Source organism: Monodelphis domestica, chromosome X, assembly GCF_027887165.1.
Source record: "Monodelphis domestica isolate mMonDom1 chromosome X, mMonDom1.pri, whole genome shotgun sequence".
Lineage (NCBI taxonomy): Eukaryota > Metazoa > Chordata > Mammalia > Didelphimorphia > Didelphidae > Monodelphis > Monodelphis domestica.
This window is the reverse complement of record NC_077235.1, coordinates 43,855,771-43,874,731: the sequence shown is the minus strand read 5'-3', so window position 1 is coordinate 43,874,731 and position 18,961 is coordinate 43,855,771. Positions and strand designations below refer to the sequence as shown.

Below are 18,961 nucleotides of genomic sequence, written 5' to 3'. Positions count from 1 at the left end.
GGGCTTGGATAAATGATCTATTTTCCCACTGTTTTTACTCTAAAACACATCTCTTTTCACTGATAAGATTCCAGTGTTAGCTCCCTCTAGGTCTAGAGGTGATTACCTGTTTAGGTCGTTACCTGATATATGTTGAAAAAGAACAGTTAACTTTTGTGGAATGTTTCTCTGAAGCAAAATGGGAAAGGCTTGTCTTCAGGTGTGAAGATGAGATTCTTTTTAGATTATCTTTCCAAAACAGGTTGCCTTCTTCATTAGATTGCACTGACAACAAAATCAGTGGAGAAAAAATTCTGAATCACTAAGCTGAAAAGGGACCTGAGAGGTTACCTGGTTCAATCTGAACATTTACAGATGAGGAATCTGACTTCCAGGGAGGTTATTCAATTGTCCATGTGGCACAGCTAATAAGTGTGAATGAATTAATAGATGTAGAGGTAAAGGAGACCTCAGAGGCCATCTAATCAAATTCCCTCCTCTGTCCCTTCCTTCCTTGAGGAAACTGAATGTCTTGGCCAAGTCCACAAAAATAGTAAATGGGAGTCAAGATTAGAATCCAAGTCTTCTCATTCCCTTTTCAATGCTGTTTTTGCCACCTTCACTGAATTTCCTTGTCAAATAGTTATTATAGCTTAGATACATTCTTTTTCTTTTTTTCCTTTCCACTTTTTTGGGTTTTATTTAAATGATTTATTTTATATGTTTATTTTTATTATAGAAAGTAGTCTTCTGTAATAGTTAGAGTTGACCTCAAAATTAGGGCAGCCTGTATTCAAGTCCTGCCTCTGACCTGTAATGGCAGTGTGAACTTGGGCAAGGTATTTGACATCTCAGTTCCCTAGGAAACTCACTAAGACTCCTAAATTATAGAAAAGGTGCTGATCTGCATTGGTAGAGGGAACTTTCTTAGCAGAAATTCTCTAAACTAATGAAACCATAGCTCAATTACCTATCCCTATCCCTTTTTTGTTATTATGAATTTGACAAATATTGACCAGAGAAACATTCCTATACACAGTAAAGAACAGAAAAAGAGGATCACATATAGAGCTATGACAATTATTTCTTGTAGCTCAGGTTTTTTATGAGAGCATGTATTAAATTTATATAGTAGTTCAAGCATTGCCTTGCTTATCTATGTCCCCTTCTGGACCTCCTGCTCTCTTCTATGTATTTTTAAAATGTTTCATTTAAGCTCCTTTTCTTTTTTGGCATCCCAATCCCTGTTCCCCTAACTCTCCAAAATAATCCCTCCCCTGTAACAAATAAGTACAGTTAAATGAAACAAATCTACACATTGGTCCTATATGAAAATCTTTGATTAATATTGTGCTTCTAATCCACAGTTTCTCTGTAAAAGAGTATAATTAGAATTCATCATCAGTCATTTGGAGTTGTGATTGGTTATCCCATTGATCATAGCTGGGTTATTTTCTGGATGTGCAACAGATTCCCTTTATGGCACCTTAGCCATTTTTTATCAGAATAATGCCCAATGGAAGCTCTCCACCAAATTATACAATTTTGGATTTGGAAAGCCTATACTTACATATGGCACAAATATGTATGCAAATAAGAACAAGACAAAGAGACACAGTGCAAAAAGAGTGCCAGATGTGGAGTCAAAGGACCTGGGTTCAAATTCTGGCTAAGCCACTCTTTGCTCTTGTGTCCTTCAGCAAATAACTAAGTTTATCAGTAAAGTGATGATACTGAACTGACAGACCTTCAGGGTCCCTTTTAGTTCTAAATTAATGATCTTGTGAAGAAATGTACTTAGAAACAACAGATGGTTCTTAGAATATTTAGAAGGAAGAAAACTTGAGAGCAATGGCAGGGAGGAGGTAATTAGTAGTTTTTAATTTATTTTGTTTTTATTTAGTCTGTTACAACAGTAAGTGCCCTTGAAAAAAATGAACACAACTCAAGAGACCAGAAATAGCTTAATTCCTACCGTTTGTTCAGAGAGAGAAATCTGGATTTTTCTTTAACTTTGAGTATATTTTATGTGTCCCCAATGACAGAATTCAGTACTAAAAGATTTCTAAGCTGTATCATAAGAAACTGTGCTTAGCATGGCACCTATAGAGATTCACAGCTTCCTGTGTGATCTCCTTTTTCTCTTCTTCATTGTGTATATTTTGTTGTTGTTTGTCAACCAACAAGCAGAGTTATTCAAGAAGAAACTGAGATCGTATCTTCATGATTTGAAAGGTACCCAGGCACTTGACCAGTAGAGTGGGGAATGAATTAGTTAAATTTGTGATTTGGTATCACATGGACAAAGGAACCTGTTTGGCTGAAATTTTCACTTTATAACTGAGTTACTCTGATGTTCTTCCACCAAAGTCCTACTTCCTATGGCTTACAGTGATGTGAGGTGACTGACTTCTTAAAGACAACACCAAAAAGAACACCAATTCTACTAACATCTACCAAGTTGGAAAGGCTTCAGTTAAGAGAACTAAATTTGTGGTTACTATCTAAGGGCCCGCCTGGAAAAGAGGTGCACCAGAAGGCAGGCCACCAGGTGATAATGGCTTTTATCTCAGTAGTTCATGAAGACAATCTAGGAGGGCATGAAAGGGGCTACACTCGTGCTCGGTAGGCACTCACCTCAGGGAATCCCAGCTCTTTTGAACGCTTACATTATTATGAGATTCAACATAGTAGAATGGATTTAGACTTAGATTTGGTTAAGAAGACTTGGATTTTAATCCTCCTAGTGAAATTTACTAGCAAGTCCCTTAACTTCAGGTTCCTCCTCTTTAAAATTGAGATGATTATACCTCATCAGATTGTTGTGGTTGGTGTGCAAATGAAATAATGTGTGCATGGTCCTTTACAAACTGTAACAGTCCTTTTAATTATCAGCTATATTGCTGTCCTGTTTTGTCACTCTTATCATTAGTCAGCAAGTATCAATCATTAGCATATTCCAAATCCTTCCTAATTCATAACTGTAGGTCGTCTCTTCATACATGAGAAACAGAAAAGCAGTGGCTAGATAACAGAATTTAGGGCAGATACATGCTACCTTTTCCTGTAGTCAGTCACCAATTTAACATCAGCCTGCTTTTTAAGAATTTGTTAAGCTGGTTATTTGGAGCGTGGAAAACATTTTTCCGTAGAAATGATGGCATATATGATAGGTAGGTTCCCATGTTAACCTACAAAAGCCACCATAAATTCCAAGTTGAATCTCTGAAGTCCTAACCTGGAAACCAAGTCATATCTCTTTCCTCTCCGGTCTCCCAGGTCTGAAGATGAAAGGGAATTCCCTCCCCTGGCTGCCCCAGAAGCAGAGGAGAGCTCTTCTTCCTACTGCTGGGGCATATCCTTTGAAAGGAAACTCTTGAGTGTTTGTGTCCTGAGGATGGCTTGTAGTTTGGACTGTGGTTGGTGTGTATTTTTCAGCATTTTTCGAGAAACAAAATAGTAGCTCTGCCCCACCCCCCAACCTGTCTCCTCCCAAAAAAGGAACTTACTGGTGTCTTTCCTAGCTCTGGGCTCCAATCCTGACTGACCCAGAAGTCATTTGGAGGCGGAGAGGTAGCTGAGCAGATGGAATCTACACACAATGGTCAACAGCTATTGAGCATACATTGTGTGCAAAGCATTGTATAGGCTTCTGTGAACTGAGCCTGGGAGCAGCAGGCGCATTCAGCTTAACCCATTATGTACCAGAAGAAATAGGGAAAAGAACCTCAGTGAATGTACAAACTCTGTCTCTTCGGCCAGCTGTATCATATTGCAGAGTACAGAAAGTATCCTGATGTTCTCCACCTTAGAGATTTAAGATATCTGCTCATTTGTTTTTGAGAAGTGTGATTTTGTAAAGACACTAGGAATTACTTGTGTGTCAGTGACTGAGAAACAGCTATTGAATTTGGCATTCAAGTTGTCTGGAAATGGAAGCTTTAGTAGTTTGTGAGGGAAACAACTGAAGACCATGTGATGGTCTTTTAAGGGAAATGAGAATGTTTAGGTCAGAGAAGAGAAAATTTAGGGAACAGTGATAAACTGGAATACATCTAGAGGAAGTTGACCTGGAGGGGAAAGGCCTTGAGATTAAATTGCACCAGGACTGGTTGAAGGAAGTGGAGTTGTTTGGCTCCAAGAAGGAAAGCCATGGAGGAGAATATGGTATCTGTCTTCAGGTATTTGAAAAGCTCTCATGAGGAAGAAGGATGGAGTACACTTAATGAGAGCCAGGAAAAACTATTATTTGCTTAGCCCTGAAAAATCTGATCAAGAGAGTTTTAATCAAACAATAGAGGCAAAAAGGAAAAAAACTGCCTATGTATTTATACTAAGTCAGACACCATGGCAAGTAGCAGCTACAGCATAGGAAGTAGAATAATAGTAAAAAAAGACTGGTACTCCACAGGAGACAATACTCAGCAAAACTCATGACTTCGGATGCTCTATGAAAATTTACCAAGTATAACTAGTGATCAAAATAAACTTGGTATATGCATTAGATAATTGATATATTCTTTGATATCACTGAGTCTTGGATGGGCAGAAACTCCTATCTAGCATATGGCTAGGAAATGGTCAGTCTTATTCAAAAGGAAAAGACCAAAAGGATAATTTTAGTTTCTCTCTCTCTCTCTCTCTCTCTCTCTCTCTCTCTCTCTCTCTCTCTCTCTCTCTCTCTCTCTCTCTCTCTCTCTCTTTCTTTCTCTCTCTCTCTCTTTCTCTCTCTCTCTCTCTTTCTCTCTCATATTCATGAAAACACTGGAATTAAGATCAGAGGGAGAAGGGGGAGCAATAGCAGTGCCAGGGTACTGTCTATACAGAAGAAGGAAACCTGATTGTTCAGGAAACAGATCAGAAACCTTCCATGTAAAGTAGAAAAAAAGTCTTTAGTAATGTGGATATCTGCTACAGTTCTTTCTCTGATAGAAACAGAATAGTTGAAAATTCTTGGCATCCTTTGTGATAATTTTATTAAAAGGCTTGAAGCTATAAAGGAAAAAAAACCTTTTTTGGATATGATCTTAATTAACAAGGAAGAACTGTTTTCTGAATTTCAAAAGATGGGAATCTTGAGAGGAAGTAACCTTTCCATCTTTGAATTTTCAAGAGAGAAGAGTGATTTACACCTCAGATTTTGGGAACACTGGTTTTTAGAATTTCAGAGGAAGGATAAGTAGTATTTTATCATATGACATTCTACCAGGGAAATCACCCCAAGGGAATTTGCAAGCACTCAAAAAATGAAATTCTAATAACGAAAAACCAAATGATCTTAGAAAGAAATGGGGAAAGCTGTCTCTAGAGACTGATAAGGATTCACAGGAAACCTATTAACCACTGGAGATTTTTAAAAGATACATAGAAAATGCTAACAAGGGCAAGTAACTAAGGATGAATGTGAAAGAGTAGCTTTGTCCTTTAAGAATAATTTCAGGAGTAAGAAAGCTTAGAATGGGCTTCATCTATGAGGCCATGGATAGATGCATAGAATAATAAAGAAAAAAGTTATGTTAAGGGCAAGAAGGATATCAAAGTGGAGAATTGGAGAGCTTCTAAAGGACTAGAGATAGGAAAATGGTACATTTTTTAAAAAGGGAAAGTAATCTTTAAATTATAAGCTGGCAAGCTTGATATAAATTTTAAGTGAAATTCTAGATCATATTATTTAAGAAATAGTTTGTAACCATTCAGAAAGATGAGCACTAACTGGCAGCAAAGATTCCTTAATAACAAATCATATCCCATATGGAAATGTTTTGCACGATCACCCAAATCAAATTCTTACCATCTCAAGAAGAAGGACCTAAAGGGAGCAAGGGAGACAATTTGGATCTCATAATTTTAGAAAATGTATGTTAAAATTATTACCTGTAATTGGGGAAAAATAAAGAAAAAATTAAAGAAAAAATAAAAGGAAAAGAATAAGTAACGTGAGAGTGACCTCAGTTCCTTTTTTCAGGGTTACTAGATCAGTCTTTAAGGGGAATACTATGTGCAGCAATTGATGATCTCTCATGTTGTCATTGTGGAACTATTATCTAGTGGAGAGAATCCTGGACTTAGAGTCAGCAGGCTGGGTTTCTAATTCTACGATTGATATTTACTAGCTCCGTGGCTGTGACCAAGCCATAGCACCTCTCAGTTTCTCCATTTGTACATGGTGATAGTTATATTTCATTACCTGTTTTGCAAGTTTTAAGGAAAGCCTTTGTAAACAGTGCTTTATAAATGTGAGATATTCTTATAGAGAAAGTGTGGGATGGGAGAGAGTAGAGTTTGATGGATTCAGAATTGAAATGGCAATACCCAAAGAGTAGGATGGAGAGAAAGTACTCCCAGGACCTGTCCTTGCATCTTTGCTTTTCAACATTTTTATTAATGGCTTGGATAAAAGCATAGGTAGCATGGTTATTAAATTTAAAAATGAATCTAAGCTGGGGTATCAGCCAATATGTTAGATTAAAGAGTCAGGATCCAAGAAGACCTTAGGTTGAAATGATAGAATTTAAATATAATGAATAGGAATAATGATAATAGAATAGAATACAGATATGCTATAATTATAATAGAATACAATCAGATAAAACTGAATGAGAGATAATGAACAAGCATTTATTAAATTTGATGGGCCAGGCCAGGAACTATCTTAAGTGCTGGGGATATATACAAAGTTAAACAATAGTCCATCTCCTGAAGGAGCTCAAACTGTAATGGGGAGCTCAATTTCTGAACAGTAATTTCTATAAATCATAGCATATAAGATAGATATGGAGTTGTAGAGGAAAAGTAACCTAGAGGGGAAGGTTCTAGCATTTGGGAATGAAAGAGTGGTCAGAAAAGGCCTTCCAAAGGAGTTGGTGCTTGAGTTGTCTTTTCTTTAAAAACTTTTACCTTCTGTCTTAGAATCTCCTAGGGCAGAAGAGCAGCAGGGGCTGGGCAATTGGACTTGTTCAGGATCACACACAGCTTAGCAGTTTCTGAGATCACATTTTAATTCAGAACCTCCAGTCTCCAAACCTCACTCTATCCACTGAGCCACTTAATTGCCCTTTGAACTAAGTCTTCAAGAAAGCTATGGATCCTAAAAGTAAAAGTTTAGAAGGGAAAACATTTCCAGAAAAAATGGGGAACAAAATGAAGATGGTAGGTGAAGTTTCATGTGAAGAGCTACAAGTAAGCCAATAGGTTTGAATTTTAGAGGGCCTTGAAGAGAGGAGAATCTAAGAAGACAGAGAAAGTAGGAATGGTCTGAATTAAGTGAGGTGGGGCAGAAAGAAAGCAACCTGGCCACTCTGCTCAGTACTTTACACACCTTTGATTTTCAGTGCCAAAAGAGTTTTAATTTCATCCTGGAGGTAAGAGGGAGTCCCTGGAGATTATTGCACAGGTGGACCTACTCTTTTGGAAAACCAGTTTGGCTATTTTTGGAAGGTAAATTGGTACAGCAAGAGACTTGAGATAGGGAGACCAATGAAAAGGCTATTTCAGTAGTTCAGATGAGAAATGATGAGAGTCCAAACTAAAGTGATGGCTGAATCAGTGGTGTGAAGGGGTCCTGTGGGAGAGATTTTTGTAAATAAAGAAATGATTCAGATTTGGCGATTGATTGTCTATGTGGGGATTAGAGAGAAAGAAGATCAAGAAGTGACCACAAGATTGTAAAGATATGTGACTAAAAGATGGCGGAGCCCTGGACAGTAGTAAAAATGAGCAGAAATTTCAAAAGAGGGGAGAGTTTTGGGAAAAGATAATTAGTTCCACTTTGAACATACTGACTTTGAGATGCCTGCAGGACATCAAGTTGAAAATATCCAACAGGCAGCTGGTGATGTGGGTCTGGACCACAGGAGATAGATGAGGGCTGGACAAATAGACCTAGGAATCATCCACATAGAGATAGAAAATAAATGAATTTGTGAGAGCTATTGAGATCACTGAATGAAATAGTATAGAAAGAAAAGAGAAAGAGCTAGTATAAAGCCTTGGAATAAGGTCCCCTTTCAGCTGCACTAGTGCAGAATGAGAAGGCATGGCTAACCTATAGTGCTTATGAAAAGATCAGAGATTTTTAGTGGACTACATTCTCGTTATAAGTCAGTGACATGGATATATCACAATAAGCTCAAAATGGATGCAGGATTTGAATATTAAAGGTCACATTAAAAAATTAGAAGAGAACCAGATGAAGTACCTTTCCCAGTTATCATTTGGGAGACAATTCTTAACCAAGAAAGGGATAGATATGATCAGAAAAAGATAAAATAATTTCAAATACATGAAGTTAAAAAGCTTCTGCACTAACATAACAAGGATAAGAAAGGAAGATATCAATCGGGAAAATTTTTTAGTATCAAATCTCTGACAAGTGTCTGATATCCAAGATTTATAGGAAACAAACACAAATATATAAGACTAAGTAAGATCCATTCTCCCAGAGAATATGTGGTCAAAGCATATGAACAAACAGTTTGAAAAAGCATTGCAAACCATTAACAACCATTTTGAATATTGCTTCAAGATATTATAATCATATCAGTATAAATCAAAACAACCTTGAAATTTCACCTCATATCCAGCAATTCAGAAAAAAAAGAATTAGATTGGAATTTTAAGCAGTATTGGAAGAATTATGGAAAGACAGGCACACTAAATACTGTTGATAGAACTATGAATTGGTCCAAACTTTCTAGAAAGCAATTTTGAATTGTGCTAAGAAAGTGATCAAAATGTCTATACACTTTAATCCCCAAACCCTACTACAAGCATATAAGCCCAGAAGGTCAAAGGTAGCCCCATATATGCCAAAATATGTATGGCATCACCTTTTTTTAAGTAGCAACAATTGCAGGCAAAGTGGATAGCCATCAACTGGCATAATGCAAAACAAATCGTAGTCCATACCTGTGATGTTACTATATCATAAGAAACAGTGAATATGAAGAATAAAAGGAGCCTTGGAAAAACTTATGAACTGATAAAAAGTGATTTGAATAGAACCAGCAAAATTATTTGTACAATGATCACAATGATATAAATTGAAAGAATAGCAAAACAAAATGGAAACTAAAGGCAAAGATTCAGAAGCTCAGCCAACGTTTCCTTTCCCACTAGCAACAATGCTTGGTTTCAACTCCACCATCATTATGCCCCTGCCTGGGAACACTACCCTCCTTTTCATCATCTTTTTGTGTGTTGTCCCCATTAAATTTTAAGCTTCTTGAGGTAAAGTCTGTTTTTTCCTTATTTTTATCTCTAGTACTTAGCAAAGTACATGGCATGTAGTAAATGCTTAATATATCTTTATTGTACTATATAATGACCAACCCTGGCCTTGAGGAGGAGACATGAGAATACAAATCTCCCATTTGCAGAAATAAAATATTATGGTTGTGGAAGAATTGATACACTGTGGTTGATGCATAGATTAGTTGAGTTAAACTTTTTCTTCTTCTTAATTTATTCTTTCTTGACAAGGGATACCTCTCTGGGTAGTGATGGGGTAGGGAAAATATATTAGAAAATGAAAAAGATTTAAAAACAAAAGATATTAATAAATGTTTCAAATATCCAAAAAAAGTTATTAGTATGTCCCAAAAATGCAAGTGGTTATATACTATACAATAGGAGAGCACTGTCATTGTGTCCATATCAAGCCTAGGCTAAAGTGTTGTGTTCATTTTAGATTTATGTGGTTTAACAATGCCTGGCACATAGTAGATGCTTGATAAATGCTTGCTCCCCTAGTTAATTTTTCTTTATGAAAAAGACATTGTCAAGCCAGAATGTTTGGGAGTGGGAAGGATAATGTGAGGGTTAACTCCCATGTTATACGAAGAAATGTTGAATTTTATTAGTTTATTCCTGAAGATGTCTTAGAAGGTAGAAGAGACATGTTAACTACATTCAAGGATTTGCCAAATTGGCATACAGATAAAGTATTAGTCTTATTCTTCTTGACCCTAGGGGGCACAACTATGACTAATGGGTAATAGTTGTGGAGATAGATGTAAGCTTAAGATAAGGAAAATTTCCCCTCAAATGATGTCTGTTTCAGTATGGCATAGTTTACCTTGGGAGGTAGCAGAGTCACTTTCACTAAGTTCTTCTAAAGGAGACTGGATGACCACTTGGTGGGGATGTTGTAGTGTGGATTCCTGTTCAGGTACAGGTTAGACTGCATAGCCTATGTGATTCCTTCCAATTCTAAGATTTTCTGATTCTCGGATATATTTTCAAGCATTAAATGTAAATCAGAAACAATAGTTTCCCCACAAACTTCTCTTTCCTCTAACATTTCTTACGTTGACTAATTAGGCTACTCTTTACTTACATAAGTACTTCCAGGGTCTAGAGTTCTATCCAGTTAGGTATTCCTTTTACCAACACAGATCTCAACCCTTCTGGATTATAATTGGTAAACAACCTTCTGATGGAAGCTCTGAACTTAATTCCTGAGACAACCAATTTACCATCTGTTCTTGGCTTAGAACTGATGTTTTCTAGCCTTTTATGGTCTGTCAGATCTTGCCTACTTCCTTTGGTATTGATTTGGAAAATCCAGAAACAAGATGGTTTAGACCAAGATGGTTTATATAATGACATATTGTAGAAAACCATATTGTAAAAATTAGCAGAGGGAATTTTTAAAATCAATTTTGATAGGCTGTTGAGCTTAAGACAAGGAGTCAGAGAGAGAGAGATGTGAGTAATTAGGAAGACTAGTAACTGGCACAGAACTAAAAGTTAGGGATTATGTCAGTAAGGGGCCATGAGGGAAGATTCCAGAATAGTTTTCAAGAAAGTGATTTAGTATTGGTTGAGAATATGTTGTTGGTGATTATACTCCAGCCTGTATCCTCTGTTTCGTTTCCTCTGCCTTAGAACAGTATTACTATTTATATCGTGCTTCACGTTTGTAAACATGCTTTGTAAAAATTATCTCATTTGGACTTCAGAATAATCCTGTGACGTGTGTGTACTACAGGTAGTCTTCCCATTTCATAGATGGAGAAATTCATTAAAGAGGATGAGTCTTGTCTTTGGTAAGTGCCAGAGATGAGATATGGGCCCAAGTGTTCCTTCTCTTGTCCCAGCATTCTTTCCAAGATCAGGAAATTTAGGAAGGAGACCTCCTGGGAGAAGAGATTAGAACACTGGATCTGACTAAGGTTTGCATTATGCCTAGTTTCTTAACTAGGCATTCACCCCCATTTTTACTAGAGAGGAAGAGTCCTGGATTTGCTTTGCCCAGGTCTCCCTTCTGATTAGGATTGATAGGAAAAAAGGAACTGATAAGAAATAATCACTGTTATAAGCCACCATAAAGCCTAGATAACACAAGTCCATTTGTGACTGAAGCTTCTATCACAGAGCAGAGGCATTGTGTCTTAACAATAGTGGGTAAATAACTGGTGGTAAGGGTTTGAGAGGCCAAGTGTTTTAGCAAATAAATTAAAACTGTGTTATCTACTAAACCAGTAACCAGTTCCAGATTAAATAGTTTGTAAAAGGGTAGCCTGGATAGAAATAGGAAAAGCAGACTATAGCCCGAACCCAACTGAAGTTTGGCATTCTCTAGAGGAAAGAATCTGAGCAAGTGAAATCTAAATACTATGTTTGCCTTTTAAATACAGTCTGGTCTAGTGGGTAGTGCAAGAGACTAGGAATAAGTCTTTGTGTGGACACGATCTCCCAGCGTCTTTTGCAGGAGGGGGCAAGAAAGACAGGTGTGTGACCTTTCTAATGATTTAAACCTCTATTTTACTACATTTTCCCATTAAACTTGGAGTGATTTTAAACAAATGACTTAACTATACATTTATTATTGGTGGCAAAGAAAGCAAGCTCTTTTCATATACTATCAAATTCTATATAAAATTTTGTTACTGTGTGTTTCCTTGTATATATAGTCAATATTGAGTATTATCAACATGCAGGACATATGCAAGACCTACTGATAAATAGATAAAAACCAATTCAGCTCAGTTAACAAATGAAAAAACAATTCATTTCAACAAGGCTTTCTCATGTGACAGCTCTGTGCCAGGTACCACACTATGGGATGAAGATATGAAGACCTTGATGAAAATAGTCCTAACTGCGAAACTTAAAATCTAATAGGGAAACCATGTACAAAAGTAGAAAGTAATATAAGGTAGAGGGACTTGAGAAGAGTGAGGTCTCTTGGGGAGTGGGAGAAAGGATAGAGGTGATTGGGGAAAGTTTTCTCAAGGAGGCAGCCCCTAAATTGGAACTTGAGAATTTCAACAACTGGAAATGTGGAGAGGAATTGTTTCCATTTTAGGGAATAGCCTGTGAGAATTAAGGAAGATAGGCAAGGACAGGAAAAGATTGGGAAGAGCTGATGATGCCATTTGGTTAGTTAGAAGAGTGACTAAAAGGGAATATAGTGAAATAAAGCTGGGGAAAAAATTGATTGGAAGCCAGTGGTTAAAATCCTTCAGTGCTTGGCTAATGAGTTTTTTTACTTTATCCTAGGGGCAATAGGATGTTAATGAAAGATTTTAAGTAGTGGTGATATGATCATGCCTGTGCATTAGGAAGATGATTTTGGCAGCTGTATGAAGGATAGATTGAAAAGGGGAATTTAGTAGAGGCAGAAGAAGTAGTTGGGAGGCTGTTAAAATCACAAAAGCAAGAGGCAAGAAGGGCCTTAAACTAAGCTGGTTTCATTGTGAGCAAGATGTGAAACGGGTGAGGTTAGAATCTCTAAGATTTGGCACCTGATCGTAAGGGGTAAGAGAATGGGAAAAGTCAAAGATGATGGTGAGAAGAGAAACCTAGGTAGCTGAGAAAATGATGGTGGCATCAGTAGAAATAAAGAACCTTGAGGAAAGGGAAGATTTTGGGACCCAGAAGGGAGTTTGAGGGGCCCAAGAATACCTAGTTTCCAATATGCATTGGAAAGATGGAAGAGGGGAAATTGAGGATGCATATTTATCATATTTAGTCATCCACATGAACATAAGTAGAGGGAGTGGTTAGAATCACTGAGGGAGAGAGGCCAGAAAAGGACCTTAAGGAATATCCAACATTTAGTGGACAAAAATCGGGCCATCACGTCGTAGACCCCTGGTGAACCAGGGCCTTGCTCACCCAGAATGTGAAGACTGCTTCGGCCGAACAGAAGGAAGAAGGTTCAACGGCTGAGAGGGCGACGCAACAAAGCACTGTGGAGTGCTTAGGGCATGTTGGAGCACAAAAGACAACATGGCCACCCAATGCAGCTGAGGAAGTCTCCAGGTGTAACGACTTTTCGTGCCACTGGACCCAGGCTTCCAACACCAAGAGAGTGGGACTGTCTCTGTAAACCGACTTTTCCACTTAAATCTCCTTCACACACAAGTGTCTTTGTGCACACTCATTTATCATAGATGAAAATGCACAAAGACAATCATCATCCTTGGTTACCGAGAGACTACTACTACTAGTGGACAAAAAGAGGAGAAACCAACAAAAGAGACTGAGAAGTGATCACATGCCAGGGAGAAAACCAGAAGAAAACAGTGCCATAGAAGCAAAAGGACAAAGGTGGTTGAGAATACCACCATTCTTACAACTTCACTGTCATCCTCCATTTCTCATTCATCTCGCCCAGTCACTGTGTTGCCAAATCTTGTCTTTTTTACCATTACAGTGTTTCACATTTATGCCCATTTCTGTCCACTCACATAGCTACCATCGACGTTTAGGTCTTTATCACTTCTCACGGGAGTTACTGCAGTATACTTCTGATTGGTCTTCCTGCTTCAAGTCTCTCTCTGCTTCAGTTTATATCCACTGAGTTTCCAAGGTGATTTTCCAAGATGTACATTTCTAGGTGATTTTTGAGTCAGCCAAATAGAGCCATAGGCCTGGAATCAAGAAGACCCCAGTTCAAATTCAGCCTCAGACACTTACTAACTGGTTGACCTTGGGCAAGTAATTTCTGCCTCAGTTTCCTCTTTATAAAATGGGGATAATAATGGTGCCCTGTTGTGAATATCCAATGAGATAATATTTATAAAGTGCTTAGCCCAATGTCTGGCACTTAATAGGTACTCTTTGTATTTGCTCTTCACAGGGTTCCCAGGAGAATCGTTATGTCCCCCATGCCCTTTACTCTGCCTCTCCAACCTGGCTAATGGTATGGCCTGAAGAAATTAACAGCTATATGAAATCATCCTGCATAGAATCAAGTCACTTAATCCCTGTTTTCCTCTGTTTCCTCATCTATAAAGTAGGGATGATAATAATAGCACCTATTTCCCAGGGCTGTTGTGAGGATCAAATGAGCTAATAGTTGTAAAACACTTAGCACAGTGTCTGGCACTGAGTAGGAGCTATATTTAAATGTTAGCTATTGTTACTGTTATTTTACTAAAATATATGTCTGAATGTGGCTTTCCTCTGCTCAGTGAGTTCCAGTGGCTCCTGACTTCCTCTAAGATCCAATATAAAGTCTTCTATTAGGAAAGCATTTAAAACTTCACAACCTGGTCGCTTCTCATACTTTACTCTTTTCTTTATACTCTACAATCCATCAGTAGTGGTCTACATGCAGCTCCCTTTTTCCTGCCTTTGCATTGACCCTCTGCCTGGAATTCCCTGCCCCCTAATTTTCCAAGGTTTCTTCAAGACTCAGCTCAAACCCTCCCTTTTGCAAGAGGCCTTTCTTGCTCCCCCACAGCTGTTAATACCTCTCCTTTCTGATTCCCTCCCTTCTATTTTATATTTATCCTGCATGTACCTAGTGATTTACTTGTTTTCCCTCATATTAGAATATATTCCCTTTGGAGTCAAGCAGGAATCCTGTTTTTAATGGCTTTCTTTGTATACCCAACACTTAGCACAGTGTCCAGAACATAGTAAATACTTTTTAAAATCCTTGCTAACTGACTATATGCCCAGTTAAGTATGTCAAATGCTACCAAAAGATCAAGGAGGGTGAAGACTTGAGAAAAGGTCATTGAATTTAGTGATCTTAAGGAAAGCGTTTCAGTAGAGAGATAAAGTCAGAAGTCAGATTACAGAGCATGAAGCATTAAGCTGCATGAATGGATGGATTTTTAAATTTTAATTAAATTTAAATTTTTAATTTTTAAAAGATTATTATTTTTATTTTATTTTATTGTCATGCAAAACACACTTCCATATTGGTCATTCTTGTACAAGCAAAGTCATACATAACCAACCCTCCCCCCAAATAAAACCATAAATACACTGATGTGAAATATGACTCCAATAGTTTCTTTTTCTGGAAGTGGATAGCATTCCCTGGCATAAATTCTTCAGGATTGTTCCAGATCATTGCGTTGCTGAGAGTAGCTAAGTTTTCCTAGATAATCATCATCTAATATAGCTATTACCATGTACAATGTTCTCCCAGTTCTGCGTATTTCACTCTGCATCAGTTTCTGCAGATCTTTCCAGCTCTTTCTAAAATCATCCGGTTTATCATTTCTTATAACACAATAGTATTCCATCACCAGCATGTATCACAATGTATTCAACCATTCCCCAAATGGTGGACATCTCCATAATTACCAATTCTTTGTCACTACAAAAAGAGCTGCTATAAATATTTTTGTACAAGTAGGTCCTTTCCCCTTTTTTATTGTCTCTTTGGGATACAGACCCAGTAATGATATTACAGGATCAAATGGTATGCACAGTTTTATAGCCCTTTGAGCATAGTTCCAAATTTGAAAATGTTTAAATAAAATTATTAAGCTCTTACTATATGCAAAGTACTGAATTCAGTGCTAGGGTTACAGAAAAAAAAAAGTACGACAATCTCTATTCTTAAGGAGCGACCATTCTGTAGGGATAGAAAATACCACTGTAGCGTTCCAGCTGCAAATCAGATGGAAAGTTCCCATGGTACCTAGTTTACAGCAACAGAATGGATAGTAATTTCTTTTCTTTAATGTCATTTCCACTTAGAAAATCATATCAGGTTCTAATGCTGAGTCATTTGACAGGGCCAGGGTCTTTGGTGGGAAAAGATTTCATTTATGGCTCTTCGGTAGCTATGGCTATAGCACATGCAGGAGGATTGCTTCTCAGGATGATGGCTGCAGGCACTAGTTTAGAAACATTACTATTCTAAAAGCTCTTGGGTTCAGGTTCCTGGACTTTCTCCATCAAGGTAAGAGGGGAGATGTTGGTCAATTGGTGTTGGTAGTTTTATTTGCCTGGCACATGCAGCCATTTTCTTCTTCCTCAGGATGCCTGGTTGCTTCAAGTAGGCTGGCTAACCTGGCCTGTGAATGTCATGGGCCTACAGCCACTTTTGGGCAACTTCTTCATAGCGGTTGTTTCCCCTAATGATGCTTATTGCTTTCACTACCACAGCTACTGTGCCCGTCTTCCTGTTTAATGAGGAAAATAGGCCTCATCTCTACAATGATTTCTCCCCTCAGTGATAGCTGTGAGGACTAGGCTAGAAGCATGTCTGGTGATCTGGGGGTACTCTTATGCTCACTGGTCTTGGTTTCAGTGTCCTGGGCTGTCTCAAAAACAAGAGCATAGGAATTAAAAGGTTATCACTGTCTCCACTACTTGACTGAAACTGCTCGACTTAGGGTCACCAAATCCAATGGCCTTTTCATAGTCTTCATTCTCCTTGATGTTATTTTTTTGGTAGCATTTGACAAAGATAACCTGGTAGCTAAGCAATCAGCAAGCATTTATTAGGCAAGAACTATGTTCCAGGCACTGTGCTAAGCATTAGGGGTACAAAACAGTGCAAACATACTATCTTTACCCTTAAGGAGAGCGTATTCTGTTGGTGGTGACATGTAAATAACCATGTATACACAGGATATAGAAGAAATATAGAACAATAGTGTGGGGGGCAGCAAGGTCAAGGGAAAGATTTTTATAGGACACAATAGAACTGAACATGTTTGTAGGCTTGGGGAAGAGATCCTGAAAATAGTGAAAGACTGAAGTCAAGATAGGAAATGGGAATGACAGAGTGAAGTCTCTCATGGCAGAGACATGAAGAAGGGCCCCTTTATCATCTAAGACTGAAAGAAGAACATATTTCTAATCCTCATATCAAGTGTCATACTGAGAGTTTTTACTAATCTTTATATCTACAACAATAAATAGTAACAATAGTAAATGCCATGTACAACAAACCCATTGAAAGAATTGTTTTGGTGGCAGCTTTCCAATCCTACTCTGAGACAACTGAGGTGATCATTTAAATAGTCAACCCACCTACGATTCTTCCTATTTCCCAAGTCATTCCTTTTCCTTTCTCTAAAACTTTGTTCACTCAATTTACCTACCTAGAATTCCTATCTCCTCCCTACTTCTCTAAATCCTACTTATCCCTTCAAGACCTAACCCAAATCCTACCCCTCTCTCAATATAGACATCCACAACACTATCTACCCACCTACCCCCCTCTCCTTCTGTCCCTTCCTTCCTCCCCCTTCTTTCTCCCTTCCTCATTCTCTCTACCTTTGCCTCTGTCTGTGGGTCTCTCTGCCTCTCTTCTGTCTGCTAGAGTAATTAAGGTTATCACTACTACTTATTCACTCTTCCTCCTATTTGGCATTTCATCACATGCTGCATTTAGCCAAATCCTCCATTACTATTATTTAATTCTTGTGATGATAGAGGACACTTCTGCTGGAGCCTTCTTAAGAGGCCTTGCCCATTAAAGAAGTGAACTTGGGCTCTTTAAGGTTATGTCAGTGGTACATAAGCTCTGGCAGGTCCTATTTAGTTGGAAAGGCTTCCATTATGGATGCTGTGATGAAGTGTCTGTTAGTCATTTGACAGTCAGCAGTCCTGAGTGTGAAGAGGCACATAAGAAGAAAGTTGGTCTCTCATTTAAGTTTTCTGGCCTCGGCAGATCATGAACAGAAGTCTACTAGGGTGTAGTAACAACATTTTGTGATTTATTTCAGGAATAAATAAGTTGAGCCTTGAAGTATTTTTTGCAGTTAGACCTTACTTATTCCAGGTCAGGATAATATCAACCTTCTATAGCAGTACAAAATAAGGAAAATAAGCCTAAGCAATTCCATTGGGTATCTACATAGCTGTCTCAAAGTGCGAGTCACTTAGAACTTCCCATCTATTTATTCTCTTTTTAGCTTGTTTCTTTTTTTTAATTTGGAAATTTTTATTTAATTAATTATTTTAGAATATTTTTACATGGTTACAGGATTTATATTCTTTCCATGCTCTACCCCCACCCCTCTCCCATAGCCAACACCCAGTTCAACTTGGTTTTAAATGTGCCATTGATCAAGACCTATTTCTATATTATTAATATTTGCACTAGGGTGTAACATTTAGAATCTACATCCCCAATCCTATTCCCATCGACCCATGTGATCAAGCAGTTGTTTTTCTTCTGTGTATCTACTCCCATAATTCTTTCTCTGGATGTGGATAGTGATCTTTCTCATAAGTCCCTCAGAATTGTCCTAGATCATTGCATTGCAGCTAGTAGAGAAGTCTATTACATTCAATTGTACCACAGTGTATCAGTCTCTGTGTACAGTGTTCTCCTGGTTCTGCTCCTTTTACTCTGCATCACTTCCTGGAGATTGTTCCAGTTCACATGGAATTCCTCCGGTTTATTATTCCTTTTAGCCCAATAGTATCCCATCACCAACAGATACCACAATTTGTTCAGCCAGTTCTCAATCAAAGGGCATCCCCTCATTTTCCAATTTTTTGCCACCACAAACAGTGTGGCTATGAATATTTTTGTACAAGTCTTTTTCCTTATTATCTCTTTGGGGTATAAATCCAGCTGTGCTATGGCTGGATCAAAGGGCAGGCAGTCTTTTAGCATCCTTTGGGGATAGTTCCAAATTGCCCTCCAGCAATGCATTAATGTCCCAATTTTGCCACACCCCCCAACATTTATTACTTTTCTTTGCTGTCATGTTAGCCAATCTGCTCGGTGTGAGGTGATACCTCAGAGTTGTTTTGATTTGCCTTT

General features: G+C 38.0%; 1 pseudogene; it reads right to left on the bottom strand.

Annotated features, from left to right (window-relative positions):
* Nucleotides 1–16,296, bottom strand: part of LOC100619548 (nuclear distribution protein nudE homolog 1-like) — a 50,525-nt pseudogene extending 34,229 nt beyond the window's left edge.
* Between the last annotated feature and the right edge of the window lie 2,665 nt (nucleotides 16,297–18,961).